General features: G+C 39.9%; 1 long non-coding RNA gene across 1 annotated transcript; it reads left to right on the top strand.

The window, feature by feature from the left end:
* The first annotated feature begins 10,117 nt into the window (after positions 1 to 10,117).
* On the top strand, positions 10,118 to 22,241 carry LOC137469958 (uncharacterized). The gene is made up of 3 exons (XR_010996827.1): positions 10,118 to 10,258; positions 20,949 to 21,124; positions 21,613 to 22,241. It is a non-coding gene; the product is annotated as an uncharacterized lncRNA (long non-coding RNA).
* Positions 22,242 to 25,092: the final 2,851 nt, after the last annotated feature.

Here is a 25,092-nt window from a genome sequence, read left to right as displayed (position 1 = left end):
CATTCTTACTGAAGAATGTATGTGCCACCAGAACAGAGTCAGCTATGCTCATCATTTCTTAAAAAAACTTTTTCTAGACTATTTTCAAAAATCTTCAGAAACAGGCAGTCTATCACACCTCTGCTCTGTCCTCACACTGAAGAGCCTCTCCATAACATGTAAGTGAGCATCTCTGCTGTTACACCATAAGTACATTATTACTCACTTTCAGTATGTAAAACTTCTGTTCTTATTCTCTTTACAGGAGGCTATTCTGTATTTGAGTATTGCTCCTGTGTTGTTCCTGCCTTCAACCTACCCTTACAAAATGACTATTCTGTTCAGTCACTTCTCCTGGACTATGCAAAACAGCGTGCCTCTCATGATGTTCCTCATGAATCAGTTTGTATGGCTTATTTGTACAGTGCTTGTCTCTTCATGAAGCCTCTGAAATCACTCTGAGATTTTCAGATGCAAAACCAAAACCTGCTTGTTTCATCTCACAAAATTTCAACATGACAAGTGACTAACCTGTAAATAAGATTTCGTGCAAACCTGACTCAAATAAAAGAATTTCTTTACCAATTCTTGCGTGTGAATCAAGGACACACCATGGAAATAATTTAGTTTTGTAGCAGAAACAGCAGATTTTTTTAAGGAAAACCACTCCACCAGCTGTTTCATTTACCCTCTTATTCCCCATCACCATTCCAAACATGTTCTCAAGTTGATCATGTTGTTACTACAAAGATTTCAGTATGTTTATTTTTGTCATTTTAAGAGGTATGTTATCTAAAAGATCTAATTTACTGGAGAAGCTGAGTTCTTTTAAAGATCTTTTTTCAATAAATGATCATCTTATCAACATTGGCCCATTACAATGACATTTACTACATTTCATTACAATAAAACTTTCAAAGAGTGGAGAAAGCAAGGGTTGATGGATGCTAAGCTAAGTAAAGTTTATAACATTCCTGTATTTTATCAGAATACAGCAAACACAAACCAGTATTTTCTGTTGTTCCTTTCCTGGTGAAAGAGCCAGCGGAAAAATGAATTAATGAATTTCAATATGTGATTCTCTCCACATGCAGTGAAAATATTTAAATAATGAGAAATTTAACAAACTTAAAATCTCATTTTCCCAATGTAATTTCTTCTCTTAAGTAATTTTTGCACTGGTAGTATTATTTACATTATGCCTATTTCGCACCTAGGGAGAGGTGCCATCTGGATAAGATAATCATAGAATAAAAAAATCATAGGATCTTAGAGATCATCTCATTCCAACTCCCTGCCATGAGCAGGGACACCTTTCTCTAGATCAGGTTGTTCAGAGCTCCAGCCGGCCTGACCTTGAACACTTCCAGGGATGGGGCATCCACAACTTCTCTGAGCAACCAGTTCCAGTGCCTCATCACCTTCACAGTCAAGAATTTCTTCCAATATATAATCTAAATCTCTCCTCTTTTAGTTTAAAATTGTCCCTCTCATTCTGTCACTATCTGCCTGGGTAAAAGTTGCTCTCCTTCTTTTATATAAGCCCCCTTCACGTACTGAAAGACTGCAAAGATCAGGAATGGAGCAAGGCTTCTTTTTACAAGGCAGGTGTTAGCAAATATAACAGTAGTAGAGATAATAATAATAATAAACCCAAGAATAAGATACCAGACGAAGATCCAGTTTGGGATCCAGTATGACATTCTGTGCAGGCAGCACACTAAGAACATCAAGTGGGCACATGCTATACCATGGTGTGTTGGGCTGGTCTGTGCACTGGTCAGATGTACAGAGGTGAGCGACAGCGAGAGCAGGAGGAAACCCATCAGCCCTTTTGACATTCTTGTCTGCTGAACTGGCTTGAAGTCCTTTTTGCCGCTTCTTTCTGATCAACAGCTCGCAACAAAAGAAAAAGAATCCAAACAGTAAATATATAACTATTATAATTAATGGAATAATCACTATTTGGAAAAATCTGTTTTCCCTAAAACCCTAGAAAGCAGAGAGAAACATCTACTATGAAGCCATTCTTTGATATCTTAGCTGGGTTTTTCCCCACTCCAAGTTTGCCTTACTCTCTGAGAAATGGTCATTTAGTCAAGTGACAGGCCAGTAGTGAGAGACTCAGACTTTAAGTGTGTTTCAGCTAAATACCTAAAGATTTAGATAATTACTCAAAGCTTGTCCAAATAATTTGAATCTATTCAGTCAACACCCCTGGCTGGAGATCTCACAAGAATATGGAGGTTGTCTTGTAAGATGTCCAGTACTTCCTGTTTCTGGCTAGTATTTTGGCCTTTGTCTGTTCCAGTCTCGGTATTTTGGCTTTTATCTGTTCCTGTCTAGGTATTTTGGCTTCCCTTGGTTTCTTGTTCTAGCTGGAAACCAAAAGTGCAGATGCATGTTAAAATGAGAAATAGTGAATAATCTAGCTAAACTGATTATTTCATATTCTAAATGTTTGACTAATGTTCAGATTTTAAAATGAGGAAAAATTTAGTTACCTCTTGGGTTTGGATTTTTTTTTTCAAAACTCATATGTTTCTCCCTGCTATAAAGGCTCCCAGTACATTATTTATTGCTAATTTGTGGCAGCTATGCTACATGACTTAGCACTGTACATTTCTGTATGATTAAACCTCCCAAAAGATGACATAGAAATCAGCTAAATTTTTCTAAGAAAGCAATTGATCCATGTGTTCAAGGGGAAAAAAAGGAACTGGGAAAAAATGGGTCAAGAAAGTTCCTACATGAATTTTTTAGGATAATTAGTGGGCTAGAGTTTCCTTGCAACAAGTGGGTATTTTCCAGCTGGCCATGGGCAGCAGTTATTTCAGATCCAGCATGTCTGATGAGTTTCTAATGAAATCCAAACAGTGTCTGCCCTGGCTCTTTGAAAATAGAGAATTCTGTGCTTAAACCCTGGGAAGCTCTAAGGCATGAACTCTTTTGTGTCAGCTTGGAGATTAGCAAAGATTATCAAAAAAAGAACTTCTCAATGGGTCCAATATAATGGCCTTCAGAAGTGTTTGTTCTTCTTATCACACTTGGACATATTCTCCAAAACCACCCAATTCAGCTCAAAATGAAGCTTTGCTCATAGGCTCTCACATCAAAGATCCAAAAGTTGGTGAACCCTAGTGATTCTGGGAAGATTCTTGGGAGCATCAAAGCACAGACCATCTCAGATCTTGGGAGCTCCCGTCAGTGAGGGGTGATTAAATAAATAAGCAAAGAAATGAGGGGTTTAGAAATGAATCGTATTCCAGTGAAAAAGCTGCAAGAGCCTGTGGAGTCAGTTTTGTCTAATATTTATAATAGCATTTCTATAAATTTAAAGACCAGCTGCAAAGCTTTGGGAATGGATAAGTAAACCAATAAAATTAGCCTAAGTACTAATGCGAGGCCACCCAGGTTCATTCCCTCAGTACTTACCAAAGTAAATGTGGGATGCAGGAGGAGATGTGCCTTCCCAGAACTGTGTGCTGTCTCAGACAAGAATTTCAGGTGCCCTTCAATGCCAGCTGTATGGCTTGGAACTCTGGGCAGAGCATTGAGTGAAATGGAAGGAACAGCTGTTCTTCTGAAGGAAGAAGAAGCTGCTGTCGCACAGGAGCAGGACACCAAGGCCAGATGCAGGCAAAGAAGTCCAGACTGTGGTGGCACCTTGTCTCCATGATGACAGCAGATCCCAACTCCTTCCAAATCATTGTAGGCCATGGAAACCCCTCCTTTCATGGTGGTACCTGGCAGGGCAGCAGCTCCCAAACCCCCAGAGCTCCCCCCAGTGCACCCTGAGCACTGTTATGTGTGAACACCGTTCCTTTGCTGAGTCACTCTGCAAGGGTCAACAACATCAGATTCTCAGGAAATTTGCTAAAGTCTGGAGGTAAGAGTAGCCCCAGCACAAGGCATGGTTGTTTTCCTAGATAAAAATGGCCAGAAGTTCAAAAACTCACCGTTTTCTAACTTTTTATTTTTTTTTAGCAAGGATGAGAACCAGTGTGACAGTCAAGATGCAAGAGCTTTGCTCTGGCTATACAATAAGTAGCTGTGAGTTGTCTAATATTCTGAAAAATAATATTAATATAGTGAAAGGCAGTCAACAACTACAAAACGGGAATTTGGCTTCCAGTGAACAGATCTGTTCTGGCTGCCAGCAAGTCAGGACACCACTGCAAAGCCTGGTGGTGTAAAACTCGGTGCAGGGGGAATGTATACTGATATTTAGATATTATGACCCCTTTATTGGAGGACTGAGGTTTTGGCAATGGAAAATAATTTTCTAGTAGGAATGAAATCTCTGTTGGGAATTAATCTGCCCTGTGCAATTATGTATGTATTCACATGCTACTGGTGTCAGTGAAGGAGAGAAATGAACTGTTCAGTGAAAGTTGTCTGGATTCTTCTTTGTAATGATTCATCATCTTCTAAGGTGACAGGTATTTGATGCCTTTTTCCATCCCTCTCCTTCAAAGGTTTTCATGTATATGAAGAAAAAAAAAAAAAAAGAAGAAAAAAGATAATCATTCAAGTGAAAATCTGAGTAAGCAAATGCATTTGGCTCTTACATGCATGGAAAGTTTATTCTGGACCCAGAGGTGGTTACTGTGACCATAATTTTACACAGACAGTTACAAGCAGTTATCTTGGTGGGTTCATACCATTTTAATGTGAAGTACTTCAGTGTTTTACTTTTTAGCATTTTTCAATAAATAAAGCAGAATGAACTCCAATTGTACATGCTGCCAACTACTTTCCCAAGCATTGCTCTTTACAGAGGATAATTTATAACGATCAAAGATAAACTAAAGTATTAGGCTTGAAGAAATATGACTTCAGGTTTAAAAGTTCATTTTATGAAGTAGATAATATTTAATTTTTTTTCAGGCCTCGTAAATTTGATTGCTTTTTCCTTAGTTCTTTAATTTTTAGAAAGGCGGAAAGTTCAGAAACACAGGGGGTTTTTATTCCCAGGAGTTTCTGGTCATTGCTCCACTTAGTTGCAAGAGCACAGACCAGTCTCTATAGACACTGAGGATGTATGGCTGACCATTGCATTTGTATTGGGAAATACCTATTTAACACTTCGCTGCCAAAAGATAATCTGAGCGTGTGGTAACTTGTCCTCCCTTTTTAGGAAGAGCAGGGCATCTGATTCACTTGATAATTGTTGCTAAAAACTAGCACAACGTGAAAGATGGGAACAGTTATTGTTTTTACAAAGGCAAGGCCTGTGTTAAACTGGCAAAGGCAGAGGCAAAGGAAGCTCTTGAGTGACAGCAGGAAGGCAAGGAGCAAAAGCCAGAGCTCGTGTTCTCACATGCAACTCCCCACCAACTTCCCATGATGGATATTTGGGATGAGGTGTGCTCATGCACACACCCTCACACTTGGTCTCCGTTCACTACTCCAGAGTTATCATGTCAGTATATGGAAAGGCAAACTACTCCTCTCTGCCTACAAATGGTGAAGATTTCACTTATGCAGCCTCTTGTGTGCAACACATTCCTTTCAGACACATAGGTTCAAAATGCGGAATTCCTAATCACTCCATCTTTGCATGTTTTAATTAATTATTCATATAATACAGTGGTAGCAAAAGACATTTTCCAAACTTCTTCTTGAGTGAACTCATATGTTTTTAATGTCCTCTTAAATGATGCATTATTACAAGGAGAGCATGAAGAGTTCAACTTTTTTTTTTCTGATTAAGAAGACACAGCAAAAAAATTAAAAGCTCAGATATTTCAGATTTTTTGTCCTGTTTGCATCATATTTAATACTAAAATGCAATATAAAATATACAAGCCTTACATTTTAACAGAATTGAATGTCAGGGCTCAAGACACACAGTAGGGGGACAGTGGCTGTTAAATGAAGCACATTCATGGCCTTCTGGGGACTATAGAATAAAAGCTGCAAAAATAAAGTGCTTAATCTTACACATTTCTGTGCACATCACAATCATTTTGTGGATATATAAGAAGTTATTACCTCATAGTTAGGAACTAAAAACTGAGATGGAACTAATAAATGTAGGGAATACAAACTACCACTTCACTCCTTACACATGAATAAAAAAGAAGTGAAACCGTGAAAAATGTCAATGAAAAGTAAATTCTGTTGCAATCTCTTTAGACTGTGAGTTGGAAAGCTGTGTTCACAGGATGTATATTACTCATAATTTTTAGCAGTTCAGATTTGCTGATTTTTGTGCATTTCTGTGCTGTGCATGAGGTGACAGAATGAGTCAATCACCTCTTCCTGCAGGAGTGTAGAGGCAGGGAGAGGCATGAAGGTGGGATTACTTCTGTCTAAGTCCTTGACTTCTAAACACTACAGGGGAATGCATTTTTTCTGCAGCTGTTTCAGTACAACACTTCTAATCTTTCACTTTTATTGCACAGTGTCTTTGGAATCTGCCTGCTAATTAGCAGCTCCAACTTCAGTCTTACAGCACCTTAACAGTGAGCTCATTAGTGACCAAGTAGATGTGAAACAGTGTCCACACCATGCAAGCTCAGAAAATGTCACAGCATCCTCTGAGGCTGACCGTTTCTAAAAATTTTTCCTAAAATTGGAACCAAGACTCACACCTTTGGGATCCGAGGGATCTGGTATTGTACTGTGAGAGATAACATGATCCAGAAGACTTTCTCTCTCCCCACACAGAGAGGGCAATAATTTAAAACTTCTTGTATTTCTAACTGGCTACAAAATAAGAAAAAAAAAAGTTGTCATTTTTCTGATTAACATAATATAGTTCTCCATTTTCCCAACCTGATTCCACAAAATATGCACTACTTTGCATCGATGACAGCATTAAGTCAATGGAGTTTCCCACTGTCATAATTCCCACCTTCTCTTGAGGCATCTGTGGAGAATGTTGAATTGCTGAAATAGCGCTCAAAGTAAATGTAATATATTCACGTTCCTAGGAGTTTAATGTGAGCTGTGTGTTTGTGTGTGTGTGTGTGTGTGTGTGTGTGTGCGTGCCCCCTCATACGTTTGTGTGCACACAAGAGCCAGGGAGGACAGGAGGGCGGAGGTGAAAGAAAGGGAGAGGTTATGAGGTTAGTTAGATCAACAATTAGTGACAAGCACTCTTGTGGCACCTGTGACAACCAAGATTGATCAGGTATTTCAGAGCACAGAAATGCAAGGCATTTGGCAACCTCTGATCTCCTAATTCAATTGATTCTTTTCCAAGAGTTTTTCAAACTGATGACCTTTCCAAACCTAATTAGATGGTAGGAATCATAAAGAGGACACTGGAGAATTTTAATAAAATGAATCTAAATGTTTCTTCATCTTCACAACCTGGGATTTATGGGGGAATTGCACTGGCTTTGTAGCAATCTAAAATAAATAGACATTAGATGATGACAGGGAAAATAGAATTGCTGCCAAAGCTAAAAAGAGCTTGGCAAAAGAAGAAAGAACTACTACATAGTCAGTCATTCTTTACTGTACAAACCTTTTCATAAGGCACAGAAAAGAGATATACAGAAATAATGGACCCTTACTAAAAGATGAAAAGGACTTTCTATAGCTTACATTTTTCACCAGCGAGGGCTAAGATGCATCTCATTTGCTACAAAATATTATTGTTCTCTTTCACCATTCAGAAAACTGATTACAGCTCTCAAGGAGTATTTGCTGCCTGAACTTTTAACATCAGAAATAAATAACTGAAACAAGAGGTCAGGAAGAGAACAGAGTTGTTATGAGCATAAATACATTAAAGATGTATCAGTCAAACTCCATTCTCATATATTTTCTTTTTAACTGTGCTTTGCTGAACTAGGCAGAGTGATTTATCATGCTGTGAACTTCTTGTAAAATCATGTTTCCATTCATACTCAAAAACTTTCAATATTTCAATATTGAAAGAAATTGGAGTTGGAAGAAGCCCCCTTCTTCATGGTCTAAGAAATTTCAAACACTATTTTATCTTTTATTAATCTAGATACAAGATACAATATAGGAACTATCCTGTATAATTATCAACAAAGAAATAGAATCACTAGAAATTACTTCATCCAACCTTGTACTTCCTTCTTCTGGCTTAAATAATAGGACAAGATGTCCAAATATTAGTAAGCATCACAAGAAAGACAGCCCATACACAGCTTGTCCTTCTTGTTTTGACTGGGGCCTGAGAGGTGTGTTGAAAGCAGGTGGTGCATTTATCACTTTGAATCTGTTCCACACACCAGTGAATTCCAAACAAAATTTAAAATGTGGTAGGAGGCTTAAAGATAACTCAAAACCTAGAGTTTTAGTGAAAACTGTCAATTTAGTAGAGGAGGTACCAAGTCTGTACCGTGTCTCACTGGCGGACAGATGATCAGGCATCTGTCAGGTGTTGGATTTTCTGCCCAGGCAAAGCCAGGGTGGTGGTCAGTAGACTTCAGGACCAACTTCAGTGTCCTTGTCTCATGGCCAGATATGTACCACAGACATTCAGAGCAGTGCTTGTGTTACTGGAATGCGACACTGTTTAAAGAAAAAAATACTGCAAAAAAATATTTCCATTCAATTTGTCTTTCCCCACTGTCTCTTGTGGAAATAATTTGAGGCAGTAACATTTCAGTCATTGCCAACACTCATTGCATTTTAACAACATATGTAAAAGACATAAAGGCAGGTTTAAAGCAGAGAGAAGAGTCTTCTTTTCTGGGGTGGGAAATGGCAAGTACAACAAAAAAATGTGGTCCTACAAGGTGTGGGAACACAAATCATCATATGAACTGTGTGGGTAAAATCTAGATATGCTGAAGTAATGAATTTTGCCATGAACTACAGTAAATACAGGATTTTTTCTGATGTAAACACCACAAAGCTGAAAACAAATCTCAATGAACAAGAAGGGCATAGTTTTGAATGTTAACCAAAATATCTCAAGTTCTTGGAAACAACCTATTTAACCATTTTAGGATTCCTACTCTGATTATCCTTTCTTAAGAATTACCTGCTTCATTACATTATTTATGTTTCAAATGAAAAAAGATCCTCCTGAAAACAATAAAAGCTTTTCTCACAGAAAGCTAGAGGAATATATATGACCTGGTTTTGGAAACAAGGACAAATGCCCAGAGCAGAGGCCAGCAGCTGTTAATATAGAGGAGCTGTTAAGGGGGATCTCCTGGTATTACATTGCGAGTTGTCATTTTCTGTAGTAGTGGAGGCATCCATTGATGTAATGGTCTCAGGAGACAAGGGGGCTTAAGTAGTTTTTTGAGACGTGAGGGTATTGACCTGACCTACTCACAGCAGTTGAATTGTTGGGAATGTTGATTCATGATTTTACAAAGACCTCACTATTCTTATTCTCCAGAGTGATTATACACCTGACAAATGGTAAAAGCAACATTACTGGACCTCAGAGAGTTGTTTTACTTTTAATGCATGCCATTATTAAGGCTGATAGCCTCTCTTATTGCTGTTTTGATAGCTGCCTGATGTTTAAATGAAAGTACCACATTTCCTGGCAGCTCATGCACAGGTGGCCCTAGTCTCATTCTAAACAAGTTGAGGAGAAATCAGTCTTGGTCAGGATGGGGGTAGAAGAGAGGTGTCAGTCCATGTCATCCCAAGTTTGAACAGAGAATTTCACCTGGTCACAGGAAGAATGAAGGAAAAGGGCCCAGGACAGGCCAGGCAATTCCATGTTACTGGTGTACTTGATACGGGACCATCTCTGCTGAGCCTTATGGTGTCAAGACAACTCAGCCCTAGTGTAGCCCTTCTGTGATATCCTATAGGTGCAGGGATTTAATGTGAAAAGCACTGACACCATTATTTATGATGTCTTTATGCAAGCCATGGAATGAAAAAGGGATTAAACTATTGCCATAACTGAGTTACTCTTCCCAACTATGTCAGAAAAGCCCATTTCATGTGTCCATGCCACTGCAAAAGAAGGTGAATAGAAGTGACCAGTGCTAGGCGACAGGCCCTGTTCACGTCTGCTTCATTGCAAATATAATGAAGGTTTGGCAATGAAAAGGAAGAATTGTCCCTTGATTTGTAAATAGGTACATACATGGTTTTAAATATTTTGTTTTAAGTTCAAGGTCTCTCTGGGCTCCACTAAAGAACCGCAAAGCAAGCTTTGACCTTTTGAGGACTCTTTTGGGTTAGGCGGTGTTTCTAAGAGAGTTATGAGGCTTTGGCTGGAAGAGTCAGTAGGAACTGTTTCCCGCTGAAGATACTCTGTCCTCGAGAGTCCAATCCCCACTTCAATTCTGAAGATCAAGCTCTCCATTGACAGGTATTTATCCCCTAGCAAATTCTCAACTGTTGGAAAAATGCAGCCCACGGCTGAGCTCCAGGGAGAAAAAACACCCTCCTCTAGCAGTTCCCTCTTCTGGGAAACATTTACTCTTTGCCATTGGGATCACACTTCAGTGATACCAAGAATTCCCTGCTGAGTCTTTAGGAAACTTGGGCCCCCACCTCTTCTACTTTGAGTTGCTGTGCTGCTCCAGCTGATTGTTTTAGCATTGTGGCATTTAAGCTAAGCATATTCCAGTAGGCAGACTGCTCCCTATGAGCCTCAGAAAAAGATCTTATGTGGGTTAGAGAGCATTTGAATCCTCTCTGGACACTTGCAGACTTATGACCCTGACAACCTGAATCTGAGATACTGATGCCATGAGGAGAGTGGTGGTGCCATCCACCATAAATACAACTGGGCTCTAGTGCTTGCCTTGTTAACCCCTGCTTCCTTCAAACTGTGGGAACAAACAGAGCTGAAGAGGTCCATCAGGAACAGAGAAAGATTCTTTTTCAGGTGTTTATTTGGCTTCTCCCCAGCACTGTCCCACCACAAACACAGCTCTGACCTTTCCTTATTTTACAAAGCAAAGTCTTACTAAGCCTCTTACAGTAGCCTCCACACAGCAGTGAAGTTTAAGGGTGTGGCTTTGGCCACAACTCCAATTATGGCTTAGGGTTGTATTAGTTGATTATTTGCTAGAGCTTTCTGCTTTTCTGGCTTGGATGAGAGCAAAAGTGGCAAAAGCCACTGGAAAGAAGTTCATCCTCAGAGAATTTTTGGCCCAGAGAGAAACAGTGAGTACTAGAAAGCCTGTGAGTAAACCAGGACAGGTTTGCTACCAGCCTTTGTAACAAGTCTGTGAATAATTTTTTACCTTATTTAGAATGGTTACAAACCTTGAGAAACTTTCCTGAATTCATACACTTAACTTTGGCTTAAGGTTTTGTAAAAAGGAGAAATGTTTTTCCTGTAATATGTATTTGGTAGTTGGTAGGACCAGCTGTGTAACCTGTTTAGCCATTCCCAACTTCTCTCATAAAGATGCAGTAGTACATTGCCTCTATGTAAAAAACTAATTAAAAAAAAAAAAAGTCTCAAAAACCCCTTAACACCCTGTTAGCAAAAGGTGAGCGTTCACTCTTGAAAAGGAAAAGTAAAGAAGTAAAGTAACATTTCTAAAAAAACTTTTCCACATTTACATAATTCTGTTCTTGGTGAAGATGGACATAAAATTGCTAATGCCTTCAAAGTGTGCAGAATTAGAATATCACTTAATGTCTTTGATAATCCTACCCCAAACATATTCCTCCTGGATAACAGTTGTACACTCATAAGCTCCACATTAAAAACTTTGGAAAAAATAGATGGACGAAAGAGGCTTTTTACCTTAGTACTTGCTCCCCTCAGCTGAAGCCAAGATGCCTCTGCAGGAGATGGAAGGAAGAATATTTCCTGCTCTGAGAGCTTGCATTTTAAGCAGTCAAGACCAACAACTAGCAAGAAAATGGTTCACTCATGGCCATTTGGCAGGCCAGTGCTGATGCTGAATCAAAATCCAAAGCCCCTCATGTGTCTACTCCAGAGAATTATCAGTGGCCAATGGAGGGAAGTCACCTCACTGCTCCTAAGTGCTGTGAGAAGAAACCTTTTTTCTTTTTGCCTCAGGTGTTTCAATAAAAGTAAATGTACAGAAACTGAACAAGGACAACTATAGTTCTTTACATGATTCCATTTGTAATGGAAGTTAGCCTTGCCATAAAAGTATTTCCCTTCATTTTTATTCCAAAAAGATAGTAAAATAGGGTTTGTCACCATCCTTGAAGGCTGAATACTTTAGAAGCTGAAGAAAAACCTTTTTGCCATATCTGTCCAAAACATGAGAATCACCCTTTTTAGGGGCATTCTATTTAGCTCAAAGTGTTCTTTTTGCCAAGACACCTTGTTCTCTTGTCAGGTACACAATCACTTTGAAAAGGGCTCCCTGTAACTCTTGTTCAACCTATTTATGTTGCCTCCATAGAGATCGGAGGATTTTCAGGCTGCATGAGGATCTCTTCTCATGAGTTTCCCTTTCAGTATTTGGCCTTCCGCAGAAACTGAAAGTCTTATTACCTTTTGTTTATTTTGAAACCAGGCTTAGGGACTGATTCTGATCTGTTTGACACCAAGACAAATCAGAAAAGCCACAAGGAAGAGAGGCAGTACTTTCATGGAGAGGGACCAGAAACGAGCTCAAAATTTGATTCACCCCTGACAGGATATATTGAGAAGACATGGATTGTGCTGTGAAGTCCAAAAAAAAAAGACCTGCACTGAAAATGGATTTTTTTTTTAGGAGTTCCAGCTTTGCAGAAGAAGCTGGGTGAGAAGAACACAGCACCAGCTACACGTGCATGCATGTTGCAAGAGCCTGGCCTGGGAGAGCAGCTCTGCCAGGCACAAAGGGACTGCTACCCTGGGCGTGTCTGTTCAGTGGTCAGGGACTTCCAGGTCACACATAACCTCCTTGGCTACACCCATGCCAGCAAACCAAGCAGTGCCAGCACACAGACATGGGCACTGTTGCCCAGCCATCTCTGCTGATTCACTGCTGGCATGCTGCACTGCTCAAGAAACCACGTGGTAAGTGTAGTCCCCTCTATATCTATATTGTTAGGGTGTTCTGGGCTAGCTAGCATTCCTGGGCATTGTTCAAGGGAGAGCATAAGGCAGGGAATGTTCCCAGAAGTCAGGATAGATGAGTCCATGATGTTGAGGAGAGGTAATGAGAGCTTAGCCATATGGATGCAAGCCAGTCCCTTTGCTCTTGTTCTCACTGTCTCTGCTATGTGGTGGATATTTTTATTATCCATGAGAAAATTTCACAGGTATAACACCCTAGATAATGTGAGGTAGTGATCCATACCAATTCTGTCATTAGCTCATTACCAGTTCTTAATAAACATTGCCTTTTGTATTTTAAATAGGGTCACTTTTATTTGATAGAAAAAGCTCTCCTTGGCTGCATGTAAACCTCATTACTAATAGCTAAGCTTCCTTTTTTTTCTTTTTCCTTGAAAATATGCAGCTGTTTTGATTGTTGTTAGGCCTGCATTTGAGGATTAGCACTTTTATTTCTGATTAAAATATCTACACAGTAATGTCATTGAAGCAATCGTTCCAAAGTAAATGCATTGGCTGTGGTTTTCATTATCAGGATAATCTTGCTCTCTCCCTCACACCCAAGCAGTGAAATCCTTCCCTCTCTAGCAATATAAAACTGTATCAATGTGCACAGCCGATTTTAAACAATTTACTGCATTAAACCATTTTACAAACAACAATGAAACAGGAAATAACAAAGCATGTCCTTTGAATTAATACTCAGGATTAAGTATTCAGTCCATAAACTGTTCCAGCTGTGTGTTCACAGTTTAAGGCATTTTAAGAACCATGTTCCTCAGCAAAATTAAAACCTTGTCCACCGCTGGGGACCTTTTGCAGCTCCACGAGCTCTCCTATAGGGTGAAGGTGGCAGAGGTGCCCCCCATTGTTGCAGAATGCCAAAAGCCAAGGAACTCCCCTGCTGAAGGAAAGCACTCCCGGCACAGGAGAAATATGGAATATTTATTTCCCCTCTTCTGTAAATACAAATAAATCAGAAGAGAAGCTGATCATACTGATGCTGCAAAGATGAACCTTGCGGTGGGATGAGGCACCTTCTGGGCTGGGAATGGTGGAGGAGTACTGCCACCTCTTGGCTTGATTCTACAATGTCCATGTCCAAGGAAAGACAGTGAAGTCATCCAGACAACAAGCAGCACCTAGTGCTGTCTCCTAACCTAGTAGGGGGGGAAAAAATCAAAAATTTCTGTTCCATAGTTAAATAGCACTTGCACATGTGAACTTTTACTAGTGCTCACTGGTTTGGTTTCCCATCTACTGTGTCTGAGGCACTGTCCTAACAAAGGGGCCAGAAAAACACTTTAACAATCATTATCTCACAGCAAGACCAAGCAGCAAACTCGGTTGATGTAAAGCAATCCCTCCAGCCTTTCAGAGCTGGCTTATCCCAAGGCAATGACATTCGTGGGGAGATTTATGGTATTTTGTTATATGATGATGGAGCCCTTCCAAAGGAATAAATTACATATCAGCATTGCAGTGATGCTAGGCAGGTAATGATAGTCTCAGAGGGGACCCAGCAACATCTTGCAAACAGCTGTGGTCATTTGTGAAAGTGCCAATTAACCTGTGGTGGTCCGGGAGATGAGAAGGGCTCTATCTTTGCTTCTGGATGTTAAGACGGTTTTGAGAGGGGATGTTTCCAGACACTGGCATAGGAACTCTTCATGTTCTTCATGGAAAAGAGAAACTCCACAGTGCTTTGTGCTGTTCTGCAAGCCATCAGCTGTCCAGCCCTGATTGGTTTCATTAAGTGCAGGGAAGACAGTAGGCAAAGAGCACAGTGGTGGGGGCTCTTTCTTTTTTTGCCATTGACTCAGACAACATCTTTGAGTCTGGTTTTGCACTTATGCTTCAGACTCCTCTGGTACTGAAAACCTTCCACTTCCCTGGCCACTTCCCTAAAGATCCTCGAGATGTACAGTCAAAAGAGTTGTAGTCAATTTCTAGAAGCCACTATGTCAAGGTACCTTGGGTCCCCAACACACCCAGATCCTTCTGCCTAAAATCTGCTGTTTGCTTGGCACCTGGCAGGAGAACTCCATCACTGATTACTTAATCTGGAGGGTCTATGTTTGTCAGTCACTCAAAACACCTTTCTGAAGTGGGCTGACAAATGGAATCAGGGTTGTTTTGGGTTTTTTTATAAATAGGACTTATATTGATGGCCAAATAATATAGAGCAGAGGTTTCCTTTTATTACTATATTTTACTGCATATTATTACTATATTTTATTATTATATTTATATTTACTAATATATTACTATATTTTATTATTATAGAGCGTTTTCCTTTTATTATTTTGTTTTTAGTTTTTGTGATCATTGACAAAACCTTCAGGAGGGGTTTTGGTTTTGCAGGAGGGCTCCAAGAATTGCTTGGCTTTTTCCTTCCCTTTAGGTAACAGTTTTATAAAAACTTGATCCCTGTGACTGTAAACAGGAAAAAAAAATAGTATGTTGGGAAATGCAATAATAGTTTGTCAGAAAAAGCAAGCAAACCATATCCTGAAGGCCCATAGATATTTGCCTTCCAAAACTGCCATTAAAATGGAACTTTTCCAGATGACAAGTACTTACCAGAGTGGAAATTAAAGTGCTGAATGTCCACAGCTTTGCACTCTATAATGAAGTAGGAAAGTCTTCGCAATCTCTTGTTTCTCAGAAATCATCCTTCTTACTTCTGAAACATCTTATGGTAGCACAATCTAATAGTAGATTTTCCAGTTTGTTTTGCCTGTTTGTATAAATAAAATTTGACTTTACAAAATGTTTCTACATTCCAGTCCAGCTTACAGAATAATCATAGCATTAACAAGAACAGCTCTTGTATGTTGTAGAATCACTCGGCTATTTGGTGCTTTGGAATATCCTCAGTCTGCATGGATGCAGATCAATTTTAACCAATTTTCCCTATACAAATATTTTGCAATAAAGAATGAAGCCAAACTTTTATGTTTATGTGTCAGACATAGATCCATGCTGTATCCTGCCAAGCATTTGTAGCATTAAAATATATGTACATATCTATATACAGGTATATATTTAATAGTAATAATTACCTGATGAAACATTCTCCCACTTCCTATTCTCCCCTCTCAGGGCAGTTGTTTATAGCATGTACTGCGGTGAGGGAGGGCACATGGTTCAGCCCAGGAATGGTGTGTAATCAAGGTAGCTATAAAAATAAATTCACTTTCTTAATGTTTCTCAGGTTTAATTGTGCTCTTTACAGGCGCAGTAAAATGTGATGGTGATGTGATTGTTGAAATTTGACCATATCTTTCTGAACTAAAGTGTATTTTGTTTCAGAGCAGATTAATTTTGACTCCTGTTTAACTCCTCCTTTGAAAATATCAAGAGACCTGGGAAAAGAGTTCTGAAAAACTACAGTGCTTGTACTTTATCTTTCAGTTCTGGGAACAGAACTTTGGTCTTTTCTGCTCTAATGTATAGTTACTTTTTTCAATAACTGAGGTTTCACCAGTACTCAGGGTTATGAAAGTAACATACAAGCCTCACCTACAAGCTTCAGAATGATTCTGTGATAATTTCATTTCTATAACATACTGTGTTAGAAAAAAGAAAACTTCATTCTCTCAAACATAACATTTTGAAAATTTTTAGTTGCTTGATCAAGGGGTCACACCTCTAAAGCAGATATTCACTCACAGCTGCCAGTATATACTGTCATTCTTTAGCCTAACCACCTGAGTAACTTTTGCTTCTTTCACTAGGCAAAGGGAGTTCCTCTCTACAAATATGCTTACATACACACTCCTCTCTCTGCCTGACTCTGGTTATTAAAACCAGAATAATTTTAATTTATAGGTGTGTTTTTCTGCCAGTTTGGGCTTTTGCATCCCCCTGAGCCTGAGCAGGAAATCCACAGTCAGGAATCTCTGTGGCCAGGGAGTCCACCTGGCCCTGGTGCACTGCCAGGGAGGAAACCTGGCATGGAGCAGAGTGTGCATGGATCTCACAGGAGCACCTTCCTCACTCATTGGGACCCTGGTTGAAAATCTGCAGTCTGTACATGGAGAAGGAGAAAAATACCCTGAAGAGGTCATTGCATTTTTCCTTGCAGAGTTGCTGTCTGCACTGTTAAGATTCGGTGCTGTGTGCCTCCTTTCTGAGTACTTACTCACAATAAGTAGCCAGTTGAAGTCAGTGCTGTACAAATAGCATTTATAAATTGCATGGTAAAAAGCCTACAAAGCCCTGGAGATCAGTATTCGTATTATTGCTTCTGAGTTATAGGTGAGGGAATTAGCACAGCAAGGCTAATAGAAGCTCTGCCATTCAGAGCCAAGTCATCTGTTGTTTTACTCCACCTCTAATTCTCCATTGTCCAGTGACTTTAGGTAATTGCCTTCCTAGACTCCCTGGTGAAATAATTTGCATTCTCTGACCCCACTGTCAGTACATGCTGGTGCTTTGCTGGCACAGCAGGTTGGCCACCTTCTGCTCCCTCTTTAAGTGCAGCAACCCAAATTTTCCCCTCTTCTCCACTGACTTAGTCTCTTCCTCTGCCCTTATCCCTAAACCACTGAAGGCAGAGAGCTTATTCCACAGACTTCTAAAAATGTACATCATGCCCTAGGTTACACTGTCCAAGCTTAGATCACACCAAAATAATAAATGCCAAGGAGGTCTTGTGGGAAAATGCTGATTGCAAAAAAAATTGGGGGCTGAGAGTGGATAGAGAAGCAATATTGGTTTTGCTGTAACTAGTAATCCACCTATGGGGAGCAGAAACTTCCTACTGGGCTTGATCCTGCCATTTCCTGAGCTTTTGCAAGGATACCAGAGACTTGGGTAAGTTCCTCTTCTTGGCCAGAGCCATAAATCTGTGAAACCAAACACACAGGGCTGGACCTCCTGAATCATCAGCTCCAATGCCTTGCTGACACAGGCAACCACACCATAAATTAACCTCTAAATAAAAATACTGGAAAGATGTTGTTCAGCAGAACTCTTTGTAGAAGGCACATATATGCAAAAGAGAAATAAGGCAGCTGGTGAAAGTGCTCAGAAAGAGCTTCTAGCTCTGACAAACTAGACCTAAGGTATTATGTGGGTCATAGCCACTGAAATAAAATAACACTATTTCATTTCAATTAAAAAATAAAAATGTTGAGACATTGTCACCACTGCTAGTCCTTTGATGTCTTTTTTTTAAATTTCAGTAAAGGTGGTTTTTGTCTTCCAGAATTCTACAGAAAAAATAACCAAAATGATGAAGTCCTGCAAAATGGAAGTCATGAAACATTCCCTTGGCATCTAACAGAATTTCTCCTCTGGTAAAATCCTACTTTTCTTTTTTTCTGAAGGATTCACACAGGAGGAGAAAATAATTACAGTGTCCTACAGCTGTAAGCATCAGACTGGTACAGCTTTACAGGAGGGTGTCACATTTCTATTGTGTTTATTTATTTTCCTGATGATAAGGACAAAGTTTTATATGACTCCATTTAGATCACTGAGATATACAGTAGTTAACATTTGATGCTATTAAAAGCCGTGTTTCGATCACCTCGAAAAGTCCATTTCATTTCTGGAGATAGTCAGCTCTGCTGGTGACATGAATTTTCTACAGTCTCTTATTTATGCCTCACCTTGTGTTTTCAGCTTCTTAATTAAAGTGGAAATTAAGTGCACTTTTTTAAAAAGAGAAGAAAGTGGAAATGATTGATGAAAAGTTGCTGCAAGAATTGCCACTCTCTGAAACCACTTGATTTGGCTGTCACAGAGGACTTTCCAAAGGCTAAATTAGAAGGGCAAAACAAAAGAGCATTGTATCTTGAGACTGCACATGGTAGTCTGAACCCTGGGGTCTAGGCAGATTAATTTCAGTATGAATTTATAATGCTTTTAGGATATACTGTTGCTGTATTGATAGCAATGTAATTAAAGAAACACTGTAGATTGATTTAAAAATATAGTAAAAATGAAACTTTGCAGGAGAGACTAAAACTTCAGAGAAAAGAAGTCTTTCTTTCAAGGGACAGTTTGAGGGCTCTTTTCCCATTTTTTGCATATCCCAATTGTCTTGCTTCTTTCAGGAGCTTTGATACTTGGCCAATACTTGAGCGCAGAGTAATGAAAACAAGAACTCTAAAATCCTGAGTCTTATCTCTTTGCAAATCCATTTGAAATGTCTGGGAGCAGCATTTCTTCTTTCAGGCTCATCTATTTTAGATGTTTGTACAGAGCTGAATATAATTTGACTGAGTAATATTGTCTGATGCTTTAGGCCTTAGGGTCAGGGTGTTATATCAGTGTGCTCTGCACAATGTTCCTGTCACTGTATCCCATATGAGCATTACTGGAGCAAAGGAGGAGGGATGAGAAATGCTGGACATTAGCTTTCTCTTTTAAGTCTGATGCAGCAGAAATTAAATCTGGGAGGTTTTGTGTTTATAAATATTTACAGGCATTTGAACGGCTGTAAGCTGACTACTGCACCTAATGTAATAGTGTTCTGAGATGAAGGGCAACCAATATTCAATCTTGTCTCAGCAGCAAATTTAAAGTCTTCTTCAAATGCAAGATTCATGGGTATTATATATATTGTATTATTAGTATCTTTTTTGGGTTTTTTTTTTTTGTAGAACTGGAGTATGAGTCCATGACACTGCACCCTGAACACAAATACCAGCTCTGCTCTTAGTCATAGGTGCACCTTGTAGTAACAGTGATCTTATCTAGTCGTGACAATGTACAAAGAAAACATGAACTGTCACTCTTTCACTGGGATGAGTTGGCAGGAAATTTGAAGAAGGCCACTATAGTTCAGATTTGACCATAAAGAACACAGGAAATATTTATTTAGAGTTGGGATTAACACCTGCTTCTTCGATGGTGTGGTAAGAACTCTGAAAGGTGCCATTCAGGAAATGAGTGGGTGGAGGTCTGGGAGGTGACTGGAAGGTCTGAGAGCTGGCAAGAAGCCCTTTGCTAAGGCCCTGTTTGTATTTGTGGGGGCATGAGCAAGTACAGGGTAAGTGCCCAAAGTCACTGTGTCTACAGCGGCCTTCACAGGATTTAAGCAAAATATTATTGACTTGAAGGGCAAGTTTCCAGTCCTTGTGAAGGTCTCCTGCACAACCATTCCCAGGTGATCCACATTCACCCTCAGAAAAGAGGCTGCCAAGGTAATTTATGATTCTCCTAGATCTAGGACTGATTATGTACTGATTTTCTCCTGGTGGTGAGTGCACGATGGACTGTTCCATCAGTCCATACTTGTCAGGACTGTTCCATCAGTCCATACTTGTCAGCTCTCAGAAGAGTGCCTCTGGCTCTCCAACAGGAACTTTGGCTACACTGACAAAGGGGGAGTTACCCCTGCAAAGCCTTCCATCGGAGAAATTCTTATCTAGGGTAAAATTCTTTGCAGTAGTCCAATAAATAAAGGAAAAATTAAATAGTCTGGTGCTCACTACCTATAGAGTGAGTAAAGTTTTACAAGATCTGCTTGCACTCATTTCCTTCATGAGGATCCATCTTTCCTAATTTTAGGGGGCTACATTGTAGGTGTCTAAACTGGAGCTAGTTAGATAATCACACCTTAGAGTTCTCTGAGACCTATTTAGTTTACCGGTGGAAGTCTGGGGCATGTTTCACCTGATCCCAGACTCTATTGTCTATATTGAAGACACCTCTATTGAGTGTGAAAGGAGTCTCAGTAACAAGCTTAGACTTATATGTTTATTTTGTATATGGCTAAAACTAGAGAAGACGAATCCCAGCTTCTGACCATATATTCAAATTGTGAGAATGGATAGCCCCAGAAGACTTAGCAGATCATCTGAAGACAAGAGAAAGGAGTCAGACCTGTGTTCAGGAATGGATTACAAATGCAAGCGTCCCTGCTCATATTCAAGATACTTTACTACCAGATTTACTCCAGATTTGGCCTAGGTTTGTAGATGCAGCTTCACCAAGCCCATATTTCCTTTTCATACTGACAATTGTGCATCGACAGTTCATGTTCACTACTTTGGCTTTGCAGGACTGACTCCTCCAAGACATCTGAAAAGGGATGATTCCATTCAGGGAAAAGGCAATTTACTCTTCCCATCACCAAACGAAAAGAAAAGACCGAATTATATTTCTCAAAAGCTGCATTCAGCCTGTGCCCGGGGTCAGCCATCTGTGTGCTGGCCACCCTTTGAAGAAGGACACAAGGTACTCACTTTAACCATTATTGGTTTGTTTTAAGGGAGCTCGGGTTCTGTAAACAAGGCAGAGCAATGTTTTTTTCTGGCAACCCACACATTTCGCAAGAGCTTCCACAGCTCTACCAGGAGACAAACAAGGAGCCAGGAGAGAAAGCAAACCCTCTTCAAATGGAGAGAGCCCTTTCCTAACCACAAGCAGGGGGGAGTGCTTCTTCCTCAAGCGTGTGGCAGGGACATGCTGGAGGGTGAGATGGGCTTGCTGAGGGAGAAATCCAGATGGAATATTTTACCAAGCAGCTCTGCTGAACAGCACTACACTAAAGCATTTGTTCTGGGGATATTCACTATCTCTGTGAATTATTATTCCAAGAGCATAAACAAAACCATGCTGTATGGAATTAGACCCAAGGTGGCCCAGTAAGGTGTTTTAACAGTGCTTCTTCATAAGCTATTCTTTTTTTCCACATACTCCTTTTAATTGCTGCTTCCTCTCAGCGTCCATCTGGAAATTCAGAGACCAGAACTTTGTCTTCCCCGCTGCAGAAGTTGGACAAAGCTGCCAGAACATGCTAGAGAATCCTGGTGGCAAGAGTGACCAGAGAAGAAGGTTGAGTGGCAAACAGCCATGCAGGTTGATAATAAATCTGATTTGAACATTTTGGTGTGGTTCTGTTGTGGCTGCCTTCTTTAAGCAACAGGCAAGATACTCCTGAAACCAAACTTTCGTGGCTTAGGCTGTGGACTTCTGGGTCTTACCATGCCAGTGGAAGAGGTTGCTGCTTCTGCCTGCTGGAGGTTGCTGCCCCCACAACTGACAAGCTGCATGTATGAATGCACCTTACCCTGTAAAAGTCAAAATGTGCTGGATTGGCAAAGACTGATCATTTAAATCTGAGCTCCTGTCCCATCACTACAGTACCCAAGTTGAAGGTTATTGCTCCATAGTCAGAATAACATTAGCTTAAAAATGGTTTGCTGGATGGAAGGCAAACAATGGTAGAGGCAAACACCAAGAAATGTGGTCTTTATCTGCTACAGTAGTCAATTTTTGCCTTCGAATACTGGATTAAGAAATCTAATTCTGTGGTACAGAATTAGCTGCCATGAAGACAAGAAAAGCCTATGTATCCGTCAGGGCTCACCCCCAGATTGGGGTGACCCTGAAAGATGGAAAAGTCTCTCCTCCAACCTGTGCCTTCAAAGAAAGACTCAGTAGTCTTCAGTCATCCGGTCTCAAGATAGTTTGTTGTATGTTATCTAAAAGATTTTCTCCCTGACCTGCTGCAGTCCATTCAGCAGTCAGGCAAAGGCACACACTGACTCCCAGGGGGCTGGTGCCTTCTTTTATATCATACATTACGTGTAAAATGTTTATGGTTTTTCCCCAATGCCCATAACATATATTGAATAGTGACTTTCTACTCTAAACCAATCTGTGAGTGCCAACATCACCAAGAACATGGAGGTTAGGAAGAAGAAAGAAAGAGGACAGGGCCCGCCCAAGTCCCTCCATCTTAGAACTTCTGATCCCCATGTACAAAACTCAGACCCCTCTGTACGAGGCCTAAAACCCCCTGTACAGCACTCAAAAACTCTTCCTCTCACTTTGTGACTACTTTTACTACAATATCTAAACTTTTGTGATTTCTTGTTCTTCCAGCAAGGTTAGTAAATTTTTCCATGGATCAGGTTCAAAGCCACAGGGGTCTGTGGCTGCATTCCAGGGTCTCAAATGCTTCTGACCTGGGCCTGGAACATCCAAGAGTGTCCAGGGGACATTCTGGGTTCCGACATGTATCCACCAAGACTTACTCAAGTCCTAAAATATATGAGTCAATTTAGACTTCAGATCTTAAAATTCAGGACTTAATAGGTGGATGCTCTCTTCTTACAATAAAATTAAAAAAGATGGTATGTAGTGTTTTTTTTTTTTCTTAGTGTTTATTTTCTTTTATTATACCACATAGATCCATTCTTAAATAGAGTTGGTCAAAGAGATGCAAGAAATTCTTCTGTTCTAAAATCTCTAGCAAACCACTGCACTCAGCTCCACTACAACCCAGCTCCCAGACAAAATGGCTGTTATGTCTTGGGGGATGATATTTTCTCCTGCTACTTGCAAAAGGTTCCCACAAACAGTAGTGCACCTCAGCTATGACACAGGATTTCATCAGACAGTGTTCTCAGTCAAAAAAGCACTTTCTTATAAAACTATGTATATCAGGACCATCTGGAGACCCCCACCATTATGGTACAATAAAATATAATTTAAATTTATATTCTGACATTGTGCTTATTAAAGCTCAGTTCTTTCAACAGATGTATAAACCAATAATTTTACTTGTGCTAAATATTCCCCAAAGAAAAGTAAAGGATTAGAAAAATGTCCTTTCAGTATCTGTTTTCCATTATTGTAATTACAAAGGGTGATGATAATCCTTTCAGCATTATTGTTTCGACATGTGCATGATTTATAGTCGGACATGTAAGTTCATTTGATGCCGTTATTGAGAGCAGGGCATTGTATCAGAGATAAAAGGAATGAAACAGACATGTAATCTGATAACTAACTTTACTTGTGAATAGAATAAAAATGTGGTCTTATTTAACATTATTATAAATAACTGCTTAAATTTCAAGTCATCGATGGAGTGTAAATGTTCCAAGATGAATATTGTAAATAAACAATCTGAAAAGAGTGTATTCAGATCAGCTGATAATATTCCAGTGAAAGGACAAAGAGTTTCTGCTGTGCACCCTGGCATTGGGTCCTGCTGAAACTCCTTAGACAGACAAAATACTCAAGGAGATCAACAGGAAGTTCACATAAACAATCGGAAGGAAAGACTCTTTTAAAAGCATCTCTGCTGAATTAAAAGATCTTTTTTGTTCTTTGTGGGGTGGAAGGGGGACTCTGATAAGTGTGCCCACCCAGACCCTTGTACATGACAGCAGGAGGAGCTGCTTCAGGGATGAAATAGCTTGTGCACAGAAGACATTTTCTGCTCCTGAGACAGGAGGAGAGTCACCTGCATCAACCCCTGCCCAAAATTGTTCCAAACTACCATGGGTGGTATTTTCTTGCCATGATGGCAGTGAATTCCTAATACCAGCCTACCTAGAGCCCTCTGGAGAGGGAAGAAAGCAAGTCAGATATTCCAGCTCTTTGGGGAGCTGTGATTCTGTGCAAGAGCTCTATGTGACAACATGCACATGTCTATAGCCAAGCTGATCACCTTCAGCTTCTCCTGATGACTGTGGTGACATGCTGGCACTTTGAGGGCCTTGTGTATGGAGATGAGATGAGCTGTGTCCTGGAAGGCCCTACCTATCTCCAGGGCCTATGGGATTTGTATAGGGGGACTGTGCTGGAAATGTCAAAAATGTAACCAAGCTGAGATCCACTTGCAGTGCTTGAGAGAAACCAGCTTTGACTTTATAATGTTTAGATGCTCAATTTTTCCTGCTCATGTAATTTTTTGAGTAATGTACACAGTGGCATGGAGATCCATTTTTAGTCTGGAAATTTTGGAATATAAAGAAAATCAGGAACATCAGTGCATACGCATTTTAAAATGCATTAATTAAAATGTGTTGAATGCTGGTACAGATATCCTTGATTAGTAAAATTACCCTTTCTTACAAAGAAGTAGGTTTATCTGGTTTCAGTTAATTTATCTTAGAAATTAAATTTTTAAACTGAAATGAAGCAGCTCAGATTCTACCAAACATTAAAAATACGTGGGCTGAATATAGTTTAGGAAACACAGAATGACAAAGCTGATGATAGAAACCCAAAGTCCTGCATCTCAGCATTATGCTGAGCTATTTTCTCAGAGATTTAATTTATTTTAATTTCTGCGTGTAACTGGAGCATATACTTAAGTGACAATCACCATTATTGCTCCATGGATGAGTCTGAGCCTTTCTGATAAATCGAGGCAAGTCACTAATTGGTGCCATGCTGGCTGACAC

This window comes from Anomalospiza imberbis, chromosome 3 (assembly GCF_031753505.1).
Source record: "Anomalospiza imberbis isolate Cuckoo-Finch-1a 21T00152 chromosome 3, ASM3175350v1, whole genome shotgun sequence".
In the NCBI taxonomy this organism is placed as follows: domain Eukaryota; kingdom Metazoa; phylum Chordata; class Aves; order Passeriformes; family Viduidae; genus Anomalospiza; species Anomalospiza imberbis.
The sequence above is the reverse complement of the archived record's forward strand: the minus strand, read 5'-3'. Positions and strand labels throughout refer to the sequence as shown.